This window comes from Calonectris borealis, chromosome W, assembly GCF_964195595.1.
Source record: "Calonectris borealis chromosome W, bCalBor7.hap1.2, whole genome shotgun sequence".
Lineage (NCBI taxonomy): Eukaryota > Metazoa > Chordata > Aves > Procellariiformes > Procellariidae > Calonectris > Calonectris borealis.
The window spans coordinates 10,138,846-10,152,043 of NC_134351.1; the positions used below are offsets into that span (position 1 = coordinate 10,138,846).

Below are 13,198 nucleotides of genomic sequence, written 5' to 3' on the forward strand. Positions count from 1 at the left end.
GTGCTGAATCAGCCTCCAGCAGTGTAATTTTTCCTACTAAAAAAGAAGGTTAACAAAGTACCCAGACTTTTTCTTAAGCGGCTGAATGGATAAACACGGACTGATGGGTTCCACATCTTGTCCAAGCCAAATTGATCACCCATCCCAGGGTGGATGGTGCAATCCAATAAGAAGAAAAGCGTGAATCACACAAATCTGTAATGAGTCATTCATTGCACTGTTGGCTGGGTCACCTGGTGCAAAAGCCGTTATGCCAAGAGAGGTCACTGGATCAAAGCATGACAGGATTCATCCTTGTGAAATTTCCCTTTGGAAGATACCTCTGACCATCCCCTTCCCATGATGTACTTGACAGAGCAGTATGGTGACATGTTCAGAAGATTTCATTAAAAATAAAAATCATAGCTTGCCTAGCAAGGCAGGGTAGGAAGTGAGTGGGTAGGAAGTTTATAAGCTTTCTAAACCATTCTAGCTAAAGGGTTGAGTGCAGTGATTTCAACATCCTGCCTTGGCTCTCCAGATTTGCAGAGCCAGGTGTTCATTTCATGTCTGGGTCTGCTTAGCCCTCCGCTTTGAGTTAGAAAAATGGAGAAATTCCTGCAGGGAACAGTGGTAGTCTACACAGCTGAGGGTTGTTGATGGCTTCTGTGTTTGGAGAAACTTAAGGTGACACTGCAATCCTAATTTACGTTCCTTGGCCACCTAAGAGAGGCCTGGAAGTTGGCAAACTGGTTTTGGACTTGAATTACAATATAGTAATGGGAATAATATTTAAAATCCCTGAAAACAGCCCTTCATGAAGTCCACTGCTTAGGACCAAGTGGAGGAAAGGGTGACCCTGAGCTGAGTCTGTACCTCATATCATTCAGAAGTGTCTCATATGGATGGATCCCCCAGAGTTATATTGGAGCATGGCCCACAGCCTGTTCCCACTGGCGGTTCCTTGTCATGTCTGATTTCCTCCTCATCCCAAAGCTGGTCCCAATTTACAGGAATAAACATTGTTCATCACATGCCGTTCCTGTAGAGAAGCCATTTTCCAGTATAAGCAGTTGCATACCAGAATAACTACTGTACACTGGAAAAGCATCAATTGCTCCAGAAGAAAGCTTTTTAATAACACATCTGAAAGGAAAGCTATTACAGACAGTTCTCCTGAAATAGGGTTTTGGCAGGAGATACTGCCATAAACTGCTCTGGGTAGACAGTCGCTCTTCTGAGAGCTGCAGAGCCAGTCCTGACTTGGAGACACTGCTGCTGCTGAGCACCACAGCAGGAGAGATCAAAGGCCCTGAAGGCAGAAGACATAGAAATGGGGTGAAACTCCACCAACCCATAGTGTGAGTCAGGAGCAACGACAAGAACTTTCCCTACCAGATGAGGACGTGTCCAGGAATGGAGAGTATGACTGCTCTCTAACCTAACCACAGGTAGTCCCAGCACAGATGTCCCTGGGCACAAAAATGGTCACTTTAAGAGCACAATACACCTGGATGTCATTTTAGATGTCTACTCCATGTGATCACTTTAGAAGCATCTATTTCTCTTCGTCGACTATAAAGGAAGGCTAAAACATCTAGCCCAGATGGAGACAGCTACACGTAGCCCGTGTAGCCCACCCAGTCTCTAAGGAGGTGCAGACCTGCAAAAAGTAAAGGTGTTTGTACTATAGATGGGGTGAGGTATTTGCATTAGGAGCAGGGAAGTCTTAATGCTGTTCCACAGTTCACAGCAGGGGCTCTCTGCAATACCAGATGTATTTCAGGTCACCCATGCTCAAGAAAGACAAACTGAAAGTGGAAGAGGTGCAAAGAAGTACCAGAAGGACAACAATGGAGACCCTCCATTCCAGTATGGGATGGAAGTGCTCAAATGAGGTAATGCAGCGAACCCAAGGCCAAGTTGGGACATACCAGTGTCAGTAAGTACATCAGGAAGCAAAAGAAGTGTTTGTGTTGGCACAAGTGCAACTAGGGATGAACCAGCCGTGGATAATTTTAGGCTGGAGAGTAGAAAACATAAAAGCGTGGATGTACTATAGATATTTTCCGTTTCCAGGAAGATGTTTTACTTTCCCAGGAGATGCAAGGGTTAAATCTGAAAGGAGGCATGGAGTTCCCTGAAGTAGTTAACTCTTTTAACTCTGTTCCCTGACCCAATTCTACACCTCCAAGTCTTGCTTGCCCTCATATGTTCTCTGCAAGGGAATTCCTGCTAACCTGCAGCCTCAGAGAAGAGAATCGGGCTCCTGAACTGTACAAGCACCTTGGGAGCAAACTACACTCTCTGGCTCTTATGGTTTCAGGGCTGTCGAAGGACTTTAACTACCAGTTCACCAGGACGCTCCCTAAATCCACCTCTGCAAATGCAAAGTGAGCTTGCCTACACTTGCTGCAAGTGAGAACAGAGTCTGCTGTCCTCTTTGGGACATTCATTCCTTCAGCTGATTTTAAATCACCCTGAATTCTAGGGGAATTTCCATACTGGCCTATTTTTTTTTTCCCCTGGGTAGTTTAAGTATTAAACATCATCCTTAAGCAAACAGGCATTAAGGAACTGCATTGTAATGGGCATTTCTGAGATTCCATAATGCAACAGGGATTTGGCATGGACAAGCCACTTGAGACAAGCGCCCGCGGCTGTGGAGATAACAGGGCTGTAAACAGAAAGGCTGGGCTGTGCAGTGGATGCAACACCCAAAGTCTGAAGAGGCATAAGCACCCACTTCCCAATTCACCAGGAGAGTCCCTCTCCCAAAGAGAATGTCCTGTTACCTGACAGCTCCTGCACAGACATCAGGAGACATGGGACATGAGGTGGTTTGGGGTGATAGCTTTTAAACCGGATCTGGAGGCTTCAATGAAGGCTTCATCTCATGGGTGGTGAAAAGCAAGGAACTTGAATGCTGTTGTGATGAGAGCCATTGTCTTCCCCTCCGTCCCCTTCGAGTTACATTGGTTGACTGACCCTATAGCTGACCTGGAATATCCCAAGGGTAAAAAGCCAACATTTCCTTAGAAAATGTCCTGGCCTCTTTTTATTGGCCTGCCCAGAAGGAACAAAAGCAGGGATTTACACACTGAAAACCCTAAATAAAGTTAGCAAAAGCAGATGCCAAAATAGGATGTAGGACATATTCAGAACTTCAGTCCTAAACTAGGAGCACTGAAATGGGGCTAATCCTGTGCCCAGGAATACATCCTTTAATTGCCGTGTGTGGACACAGGAAATCCAAGTCCTAGTTTTCTTCATGACCCAAGGCATGGATGGGTTTTGTCTTGAGAAACCCACTGTCAAATCAAAGTGATTTGTGGAAGCAGAGGGGAGGACATGGCAGGGCAATCCCTCCCCAGACAGGCAGCCCAACTCAGACCTCCCTGATCTCCCCGTACCCCGTACATCTGAGGGCAAGGCCGGGTGTTGAGAACAGCCAGCCCAGAAGCCACAGGAGCTGCCTGCCCTGGCACAGGACGGGGGTCCGAGGATCGGAAACCAGCAGACGGGAGCAGCTTTCTGTGAGTCACCAGTGCATTTGTAGCCAGCACGGGCATCAACTTCCAACTCCAATCATCTCTTCCTCAGGGTCAGAAACCTCTTTTCCCTGAGGCGAGGAAACCCCCAGCCCTGCAGGCTGCCAGCACCTGGTGAGGACAAGATGAGACCTGAAAGCAGCACCGTGTGGGGGCAAGCATGGAGTGTACAAAAGGGACAAACAAGGGGTTCTCTCCCTCCACACACAAAGACTCCTTGCATCTCTCTCCCCTCTGGGATGCAGAGGGGATGGATCCCATCATCCTTGCAGCCCCACATCTCCCAGCTCCAACCCTCCTGGCAAATCCCAGTAGTGGAGTTCCATCCCCACCACAGCTCCTGTTAACTTCCAGACTGGAGAAGAAGGAGCAATGGGAAGGTGACAAGAGCAGCAGTGGGCCAGGGAGCTCAAAAAATACAGAGAGGAGGAGAGGTTACCCCTCCCCAGGCTGGCAGCAGCCCTGGGTCTCCCCATCACAGGCGTTTTGTTACACCATGTGTTTTGTGGGGTGGTAGGAGCAGGGCAATGCTGCCAAGGTACCAAAATGCCCACCCTGTAGCAAGGTATCTTGCCACACACACTGCTTGGGAAACCATTTCCCAGCAAAATCTGTGAAGGAAAATCTGTTGTGTGTGGCTGGGGCTTCCCATGCGGGAGCTCTCCATCCTCTGGGGACAGGCAGCATCTCTCCTGCTTTGCCTGTTAGCCTATACACCGCCGATGTACCCATTCTTCAGCTCCAGGCTGGGGGTATCAAACCTGGGAGGTGCAGGTGATGGGTCTTTGATGTCCACCCCCGTTCCCTGCGCTCAGACATCGCACCCACCCCTCCTGCCACCACATCCTGCAGGAAACCCATGGAGACCTGAATCAGACCTGAGTTGGGCAACTGGAGTCAGCAAATTGGATACTTATTACTGAACGGCGAGATAAGATCACTTACACTCATCCGGCTTTTGGCTTGGGGAATATCTATTGCAGGCACCCAGCTGGGGCATCCGCTCAGCCTTGCAAAAACCCTTATGAAGAGGCATCAGCCCTGGCTCCACACATGCTCTCCCACGCCTCCCACAATGAATACACTCAGCTGGGAGAAATGATGATGCGCGGAAGGAGGGAGTGGGGCTTGGCATGGCCATCGCGCCGCTCATTCATCCCTCCACCTGGCATGCCACGTCAGCAATGACGAGGGAAGGGTGGAGGGGCAGAGAAAACCTGGTGGGATACCCCAGTGTGGACCACTGAGGAGGAATAAGACACGTCAGTTGTTTGTGAGAGGTTTCCATAAGGGATGTGCCAGAAAGACTTGGTCCCGGCTGCTGCCAAAGAAATTACGGGAAATCTGAACTCAAGGCTATTATTAACCTATATAGGAAACTTCTTGCCTTGTTTCTCCTCTAGGAGAGCAAAGGTGTGTGTGAGGGGGTGGAGAGGCAGCAGTCTTCCTCAGGTGGGGTTTGCCATCCCAGCACTTCTGAGATCCCCGAGAGGCAGGAGCTGTGCCACCCGCACACCCACCACTGGAACAGGCAGCTTTGCAGCATGAAGCAGAGCACCCTGCAGCTCTTCCAGTGGGCATCTCTGATGCCCTATGGACGCAGCACCAAGGTGTAAGGGTGGTGGCTGAGCTCAGCAAGCCTCCAAGCACAAGCTGTCCAGAGTCAGCTCATGCGGAGAGCCAGAAAACACTGCTGGGTTTTCAGCCAAGGGCCATGGGCTCTGAGCAGCTCACAAGGATCCAGACCCGGGGCATGCAAGAGGGCAAATCTGTAGCAGAGGGAATCGCCTTGATGGTGGTGGAACCTGCTTCTGGGACTACAGCCCTTTGCTACTGTGTCTCATATTGTTCCCAGGAGTGGCCACAGCAGCCCATCCTGGCTCCTTCAGAAATGGGCCAAGACTCTCTGCTAGCTTCAGTCAAGAGACAAGGGGTCTGCGGCAGTGTGCACCCACATACAACCCATGTTGCCTAAGCTGGAGAGGCGAGGTACTCCTCAGATCCGACATATCTTTCAGAAAGACATCAAGTGGGGGATGAAGACCCATATCCTAGAGGTGTCACCAAGCCTTTACACCAGCGGTGTCCCAGGAGGGAGGTGCAGACGTACAATTAGGCTAAATAATCTGGTGGGTTACTTCAAGTTGGATCACAGCAAGCCCTGCTGGGAGTAGCCCAGGAACCGGGGCCAATTGCTAGTAACTCTTCCCGAGGCCCCGTATCTAGAAAGGAATTAATTTTTGCTCACTGAAATGGAGTTTCATCAGAGGCCAGGGAGGAACGCTGCTCCCCTGACACCAACCCTGATCGTTTTCTGCTTGTTACCATTTACCGTAAGGTGCTTCGGAGACGTTTCTGGAATGTGCAGTGCCCTGAGGATGACTCTGGCCCATGAAACTCTAAACCAGCTCACGGACCTCTACGGTAAATGATCACATCTGTCATTATTACCTCCAGCTGCTGGAGCTGTTGAACTCAGGTCGCTGCTCTGTCTTTCATCACTATTGTTTTTGCCGCTTGGTAAACAGGCAAATTTCCATCCTTGGGTCTGGGACAATGCATCATTCAATGGACGTGCTCCAAACCAACACCTTAAGGTTATTGTTAACTTATATAACAAGAAATATTGGCTAAATCTTCCGTGTGTGTAAACTGGGGTGTCTTCGGCTTTCAGCAGTAGAGAATTTGGCCCCTAAAACTTGGTTGCCCTGGGTCCCAGTAAGCTCCCCTGCTTGTGCTCTGCACCATTGGCCTGTGAGCAACACTCCAGGTGGTTTAAGATATGTTTGGGCTCTGTCCTAGCATGTGTGAGAGCCCTGGTCACTGCCTGGGATTATACTTCAGCTATTGCCCCCTTTCACAGGAAAGAAGATGGAGGAAAGCAGAGACGCTATATGTGTACCAAAGCTGAGTTTCACTGGCTACAAACTTTAGCTGCAATAAAGTTCAAAGAGTCCTGCTCAGGAGTCTGCGTGGATATGACATGCACTTCTTAGTGCTAGGATTTCCAACAATAATGATGTTCTGGTTCTGCATCCTTGTCCACCATCAGGACTGCCAATGCCTTCGGCATGTAATTGCAAGAACTGGACAGCCACTGTCCACAGGACAGAGCCCCACTGTCCTGTGACTTGTCTGGTCACCTGGACCAGCTTTTGAAAGACCGTGGCAATGAAAAGGTTGTCCCTGCAATGTCTGACCTCCTCACCAGCATTGCTTATGTAGTAGATATCCACTAGTTGGAGGCTTGCTAGAGAGTGCGGAGAGGAGGGGAAGGGAACCTCCCATGACAGCAGATCAAGAAGACAGGAGTATCTGCACCCAGCCCTGGTGAGTGCAGGGCTGTGGGGTTTCAGGTGTTTTTGCTTTTTTGAAGGGTGTTAAAAAGTTAAAGACGGTGAAGACAGCACCAGGAAATTCACCGGAGGGCTAAAGCAAATACCCTTTGCAGGGAGAAGCTGAGAGTTCAGCATGTTCAGCCTTTCAGGGAGAAGATGGAGAGCTTGATTACAGGGTACAAATACCACTGTGGGGAGAAAAATAGAAGGTCTTTAATTTCCAGGAGAAAGGCATGTCAAGCCAAACGGCTTTTAGCCTTGAGCCAGACAAATACAAATGAGAAGCCCAGGCACGGGGATTCGCACTTCCCCAGCGCAGTGGTAGCTATCCTGGGGCAAGCGGGCTGGTGGGCTCGGCAGTGGGGTGTCTCTTGGGGGAAAGGGAAGAAACCAGTGCAAAGAGCTGGAAGATTTTTCTAGCTGCCCATTGACCGCGGGTGCTGCTACTCCAGAGCATGCTCCGTCATGTCCCCCTCCAAAAGGAACATACACTTCAGTGGAAAGAGAGAGACGCGAGCAGAAGTGATTTGCTAGCCTGAGGCTCAGCTGGGCTGAGCCTGTGCTACACTAGTCATGTTGTGTGGCATCCTTGAGCTCCAGGGATCCGGAGCCAAGCCAGAATAATTAATTGTGCAACACCTTTATGACTGGGAAATCTGCCTCCCCTCCCTTACATAATGGCAGCGCCCGGGGGCAAGTCATCTCTTGCTGACTGCGGAGCTGCGGGGCATGGAGCAGCCTCCCGAGCCAGGGGACAGGCACTGCCCCAGCACGGGGCACAGACACCCCTCGGTTCCCCTGTGTGAAGAACAGGATGCATTTGCAGGGCCACGCACTGAGATGAGAGACACTTCTCTGATCCCACAAGGGGATGAGAAATGTGCTTTAACACCCCGTCCAAGCCCAAAACAAGAATTTCAACCAACCCAGCAGGTCTAGCTGATTTTAATCCTTATCCCCTCCATTGCAGGCTCCTACAGTCATCTTCCACTCATCCTCCCTTCCCCCTTCACGCCACACGTGTGCCATGGGACACGGCCAGACTGCCCACGTCAGGAGGATGCAGCCACGCAAACACGTCCCCACGCACTCCCCCAGGCACAGCCGGTGCCCAGCGCCGGCACGCACGCACCCGGCACACGCCTCGCACCAGACGCTGCCCTTCTCCTCCACTGCCCGGGCACACAGGTTGCAGGGCTACTGGTCCCCCTGCCCTGAGCGGTCAGGGGTAAGGCAGGAGCAATGCCCAGGGCAGAGCAGGGAGAGGCGGGTGTCCTGCCCACGGCGGTGGGAGCTGAGCTATGCCTGCACCGCAAGGGTGGGAGTGGGATGCGCTGGGTGCTCACGTGCCATGGGGGGTAGCCTGGCTGGCACGGGCAGCGGAGGGACCTGTTGCAGAGCAAGCACTTTTGGGCAAAGGGGCCGGGGGTTTTTTTGCCTGTGAGGCCCAAACATCTGCCTGCACAAGCGCTTCTGCTGTGCCTTATCGGCACGGCTGCCAGCGCAGCCTGTTGCTCTGCTCCCAGGCGTGCCTATAGCATTGCCAAACAGGCACTGCTGGGGGTTGAAGGTTTTCTGCCTTGTTTGTTTGCCTCAAGCATATATATACACGCTTCTCCGTGCCAAGACAATTTCAAACATTTCCAAAAGCAGGCTAGTAACAAATCAAGGCTTTTGCCCATCTTAAAATCATACTTGTAAAAACCTTGGTGATCTTGTCATGGATCTGGGACTTGAGATATGATTGGGAGGCAGAGACGTAGGTAAGTGCTTTTGCCCACTGGTGAAAATCTGCCCCAGTGTGGGATCCAGGTGCAGCTCAGGTGACCTTAGCAGGGACTTGGCAGATTTTTGCTGACAAGACTCCCCTGAAATTTTGAAATTCATCCACCTCTTTTCTGAAAATTTCTGCAGCTCCTAGAGAGGACAAGACCACTCACCACACCATCCCCACAGAGGAATGGATCTGTTCCCTTGGGCTGGTGGCTCCTGATGGCTCCATGGCAGAAAGTGAACACCAGGGATGAAAAACAGGGACTGACAACCTTCCCTGACCATGCTCTTCTCTGTGAGATGGTGTCTAGGAGGAAAGAGAATTATCTGAGAGATAACAAACCCAGATTGGGGTGGAGGAGCAAGTACACCGTGAAATGAACACTAGTGACAATAGGACTGGGAAGGTGGAGGGAAGCTCTGGGATTTAGAGAGGGAGACAAGGCAAGGAGATGGAAAGGAAAGGGGTGGGGATTGGGATGGAGTTTGGGATGTGATGCCAGGGAAAACCTTTCTTGGAGAGACCACCTCATGTTTCCCCAGAGAGAAACCAAGACAGACAAGAAGGTGGTGGGACAAAGAGATGGCTGGACCAGGTGACAGAGACTACCAGCCTGTGGAGGACATGGGAAGGGACAGGAAGCAGATGGGAGGGCTACAGTGAGACCTGGCATCGGGGACACAGTGTTTGCAACAGGGGCCAGGGAGGAGCATGTGTGCAACTGATAAGGGATTCAGGAGAAGCAGCAGAGGAACGGGGACCAGCAAGCTGTGCACAAACGCATTTTAAACCAAGAGCTTAAACTGGGAGTTGAGACTCAGCAGATAAAGGGGTGTTTCCACAGAAAGGCAAAGAAGAAGAGAACAGGCACTAATTTAGGACTCAAGGGGCTGAGAGCCTTGAACTGGGCAAGGGGAAATGGAGGAGGCAAAAAGACTGGGACAGAAGGGAGGAGATGCTCCAAAAAGGAATGAATCCAGGGAAACAAGCATATATCAACCATGACAGGCTTTGCTACTGAGCCCCAAGAGAACCATGAGTCTCACTCTGTCTTCTGCTGTCAGCAAATACTCATGAAGACCTTCAGGCAAAACATGGTTCAACCCCACTTCGTAACAAGACCAGGGCCTCCCACCAACCGGTTATCCTGGGATCCCTCTGCTCCAATGGAAGGGGAGGGGATGTAATGAGTCATGAGGACTGAGTAAGACCTGGGTTTTGATCAGTTGGGTGGGTTTTTTAATCACAGAGAACTGCTCCAGATGCATGCATTAAAAGAAGTTTGTTAAGGCTTTAAAGTCCAGCCCTCCATTAAGAAGAGCCAGCCTGAAGTTCAGCCTTGGATTAAAAAAAACCCTTTGAATGCACACATGAAGATATAATCCCCACTATATTTCCCTTCTTTGGGATGCACAACGGGCAGTGCTCCACTGATGAACTGTTTTCCTCTTACTGTTTCTCGCTTGTCTTCAAACAGTTCAACCCTAATCCAAAGGACCATCATCAGCTTGGCTCTCCCAAGTCAGTCACCACTCTCCAAGCAGAGCAGTTCATTCAGGTCCCTTCACTCCTTGGGGTGGGAGCATTGGAGAGGGGCATTACCCCTTCTTCAGCTAGGCACAGAATAAAATCTTGTAGGTCCCCCATTTGATGCTCCCCAGGTCTGTTGTATCAGACCACCCAGTGCTGTACATTCAAGCTCAGTTCACATTGACGTCCAGCATTTTACACTGACAGTGAGACCATTAAGATAAAGAGCTGTCAATTCAACCCTCTTGGAGGGGGTTAATAATGTAAATCACTGGTGAGCAAGGTTAACACTTGGAGAAGAAGACAATGCATGCCCATAGCATGTAGGTTCCCTGGCATATGCTTCTCTCTGGCTGAGATCACCAAGAGGTACAGGAGCTCACGGAGAAGAAAGCAAATCCATCCAGATCCTGTGTGCACTCAGCTACAAAGTGTGGAGACACTCAGCTGTGCCTGATCTTCTCTCACCATTGTCATGGAGACCTCCTCTAACTGGGCAAGACACACACACAAGCAAGTAATGAGGTCAAATCAGGTGGCATGAAAGGAAACCAGGACCACGACTGACAATCTTGGAGGACCAATGTCTGGCTTGTTGGTGTTAAATCCTCCTGGTGATACTCATTTCCAAAGAGCCAACACTGGAGTGAGAAGGATACTGGAGCGGAGACCCAGTATGCAATGAGCCTTAGGGATGATAATGGGGGGACGGGGACTGAGAGCTCGCAGGGGAACAGTAGGTCCTGCAGTGACCCTGTTCCTGGTGCACAGGTGTAGCATCATCAGGCAGATAGAGGTCTTTTCCAAAACTCCTAAATGACTTGGGCCCAGAAGTGGAAGGTAAATATAGGAACTGGATCCAAAAAAATGCTTAGACTTCTCACCCAGAGAACTTCAAAGACTTTACAGAGGGTGCTCACATCACCTTACTCAGCGTCTGAGATAGGGTTACGTCCCTAAAGAAACAGACTTGGATGTTGTGAAACACGCGCTGGACATGCACTGTCAACATAGGCCATTAAGCTGGACATCTGGGGCACAATTCAGTTATCCAAAACTAGGTGTCTCTGAGGTGTCCTAAAGTACCTAAACCAATTGACATGGGACCTTCAGGAGAGCCTTGTCCTTCCACACAGCAGCCAGAGGTCAGGAAGGACATCCAGGTCATCTCAAAGAGCCCTGAACATCTACATTTAGGCAACTAAATCAAGCCCCAGATGTGAGACATTGTTGTGAGTTTGTAAATCCCACGCAATGTCTAGACACATCTTCCTTTACCCAAATACTTTGATCTGTATCTGGTCCTTCAGCTGGCCATTATGCACTTTTGCAAGGACTTTGACTCCTAAGTCTTTTGGATGGTTTGGCAAATGTTATCTCTGGGCAAGAGAAAAAATGTCTCTAAGATATCAGGCCAGATCCAGCCAAGGTCTAGACCCACCACACTGTTTTGGTTCTGTTGGATGTCTACCTCACCTGTTGCACTGGGTTCTTAGTGATTTGCAAAGTATCAAACAGCAGTAAAAGTAGGAAGAGCCGAGGGAGTGGACAGGCACAACCTGGCAGGAATCGAGGTCTCGGTTAACCCCGTGGGGCTCTGTCCTGATCATTGAGGGGCAGAATTTTGCCCTCCACATTTTAGCCCCAACTTTGCCTTTGGTGTCTTTAAAATGGGGCTGCAGCAGGTTTTGAGGAGCACCAAGGCACTGCAAACCCTTCTGACAGGAGTTCAACCTGCCTGATCCTGGTATTCCTTTCTGCCTCAGTTTCCCCTTCTGCACAATAAAACCTTATCTACCTCATGTGGGCTATGTAATGATGACTAATTAATGTTAATTAAGTGCTTTCAGATCATCCAATTCAAGGAGCTATATGATTGCAAAATATTAATTACTGTTTACTTATTAAGTCAATAGCAAAACCAGCTGCTTATCTGCCTCAGCCATGACTCAGAAAGAGGATGATGGCTGATAAAGATGGAGGTAGAGTCCAGTTAATCCTGTACAGTGACACACGTGTATGTGTGTGTGTGAGTGCATGTGCAAAGGCACCTGACACAGAAGGACCAAGGCCAAATTAGGCCATACTCATGTCAAAGCCATGCAAACTGAGAGTCCATGGTTATGAGCAAAAAGAATTCTTGCCAAAGATCTAGTTGGGAAAACGGATGTCTAGCAATGATTCACATGTTTGAAAATCATGTTCATGAGAGAGACCATGTGCCACAGAGAATTACAATAGTCAAGGCTCTAATAAATTACCATGAATGACTACAAAGTTGTTGTAAGCATAGGCTATCCTCACAGTGTTTTTGAAAACCTCATTGTCAAAGATAACAAACCATACGTGAGGGGCAGGAGAGAAAGAGGCAGGGAGAACAACATCCAGGAATGGAGAACTTGGCAGACAGATGGAGAGGAAACTGAGCTTAATATTTTGTCAAACCCTTGTAGGATGATAGAAATGAGTTTTGGGTTGGACCTTGAACCAGCTGGTTGTCAGAGGACTGGAGCAGGGTGTGTATTCCACAAACAAGGACCATATAGGTGATATCCTCTGATTAACAGATGTTTAGGGCTGACCATGTTGATGGAGCAAAAGAGATTGACTCTACTGGAAAAGAGGCAATTCTAGGCAAACTCTGGTAGATAGATTTAGGAAGGACCCTGAACAGAGATGAGGGGCATTGAGCTTGATGCAGCTTGTTGAGGCCTCAGAGGAGGGGTGAAGGGCTCACACTGCTGGATCAAGAGCAGTTGTGCTTTGCAAGGAGCACCAGGGAAGGAAGGAGCAGAAAACGTGGAGGAACACAGGAGTTTTGGGGAAAGGGTGGACCGGGTCCTAGAGATTCATGGAGGAAAGCAGAGATTGGGCTTGGGAAACGCATGCCATGGACGATGAAGAGCTTTACATTACAAAGGTTTTCAGGCATTTACAGATGCCTCCAAATTACCATCTGACCTCAAAGGACCTACCAAATCCCTTAGGCATTCTAGCATCCTTAAACACTCAAATTGCAGCCTAGC

The 13,198-nt window shown here is 49.6% G+C and overlaps 1 long non-coding RNA gene across 1 annotated transcript in view; it reads right to left on the minus strand.

The window, feature by feature from the left end:
* Positions 1–13,198, minus strand: part of LOC142074675 (uncharacterized) — a 37,554-nt gene that overhangs the window by 658 nt on the left and 23,698 nt on the right. The window lies entirely within an intron of this gene.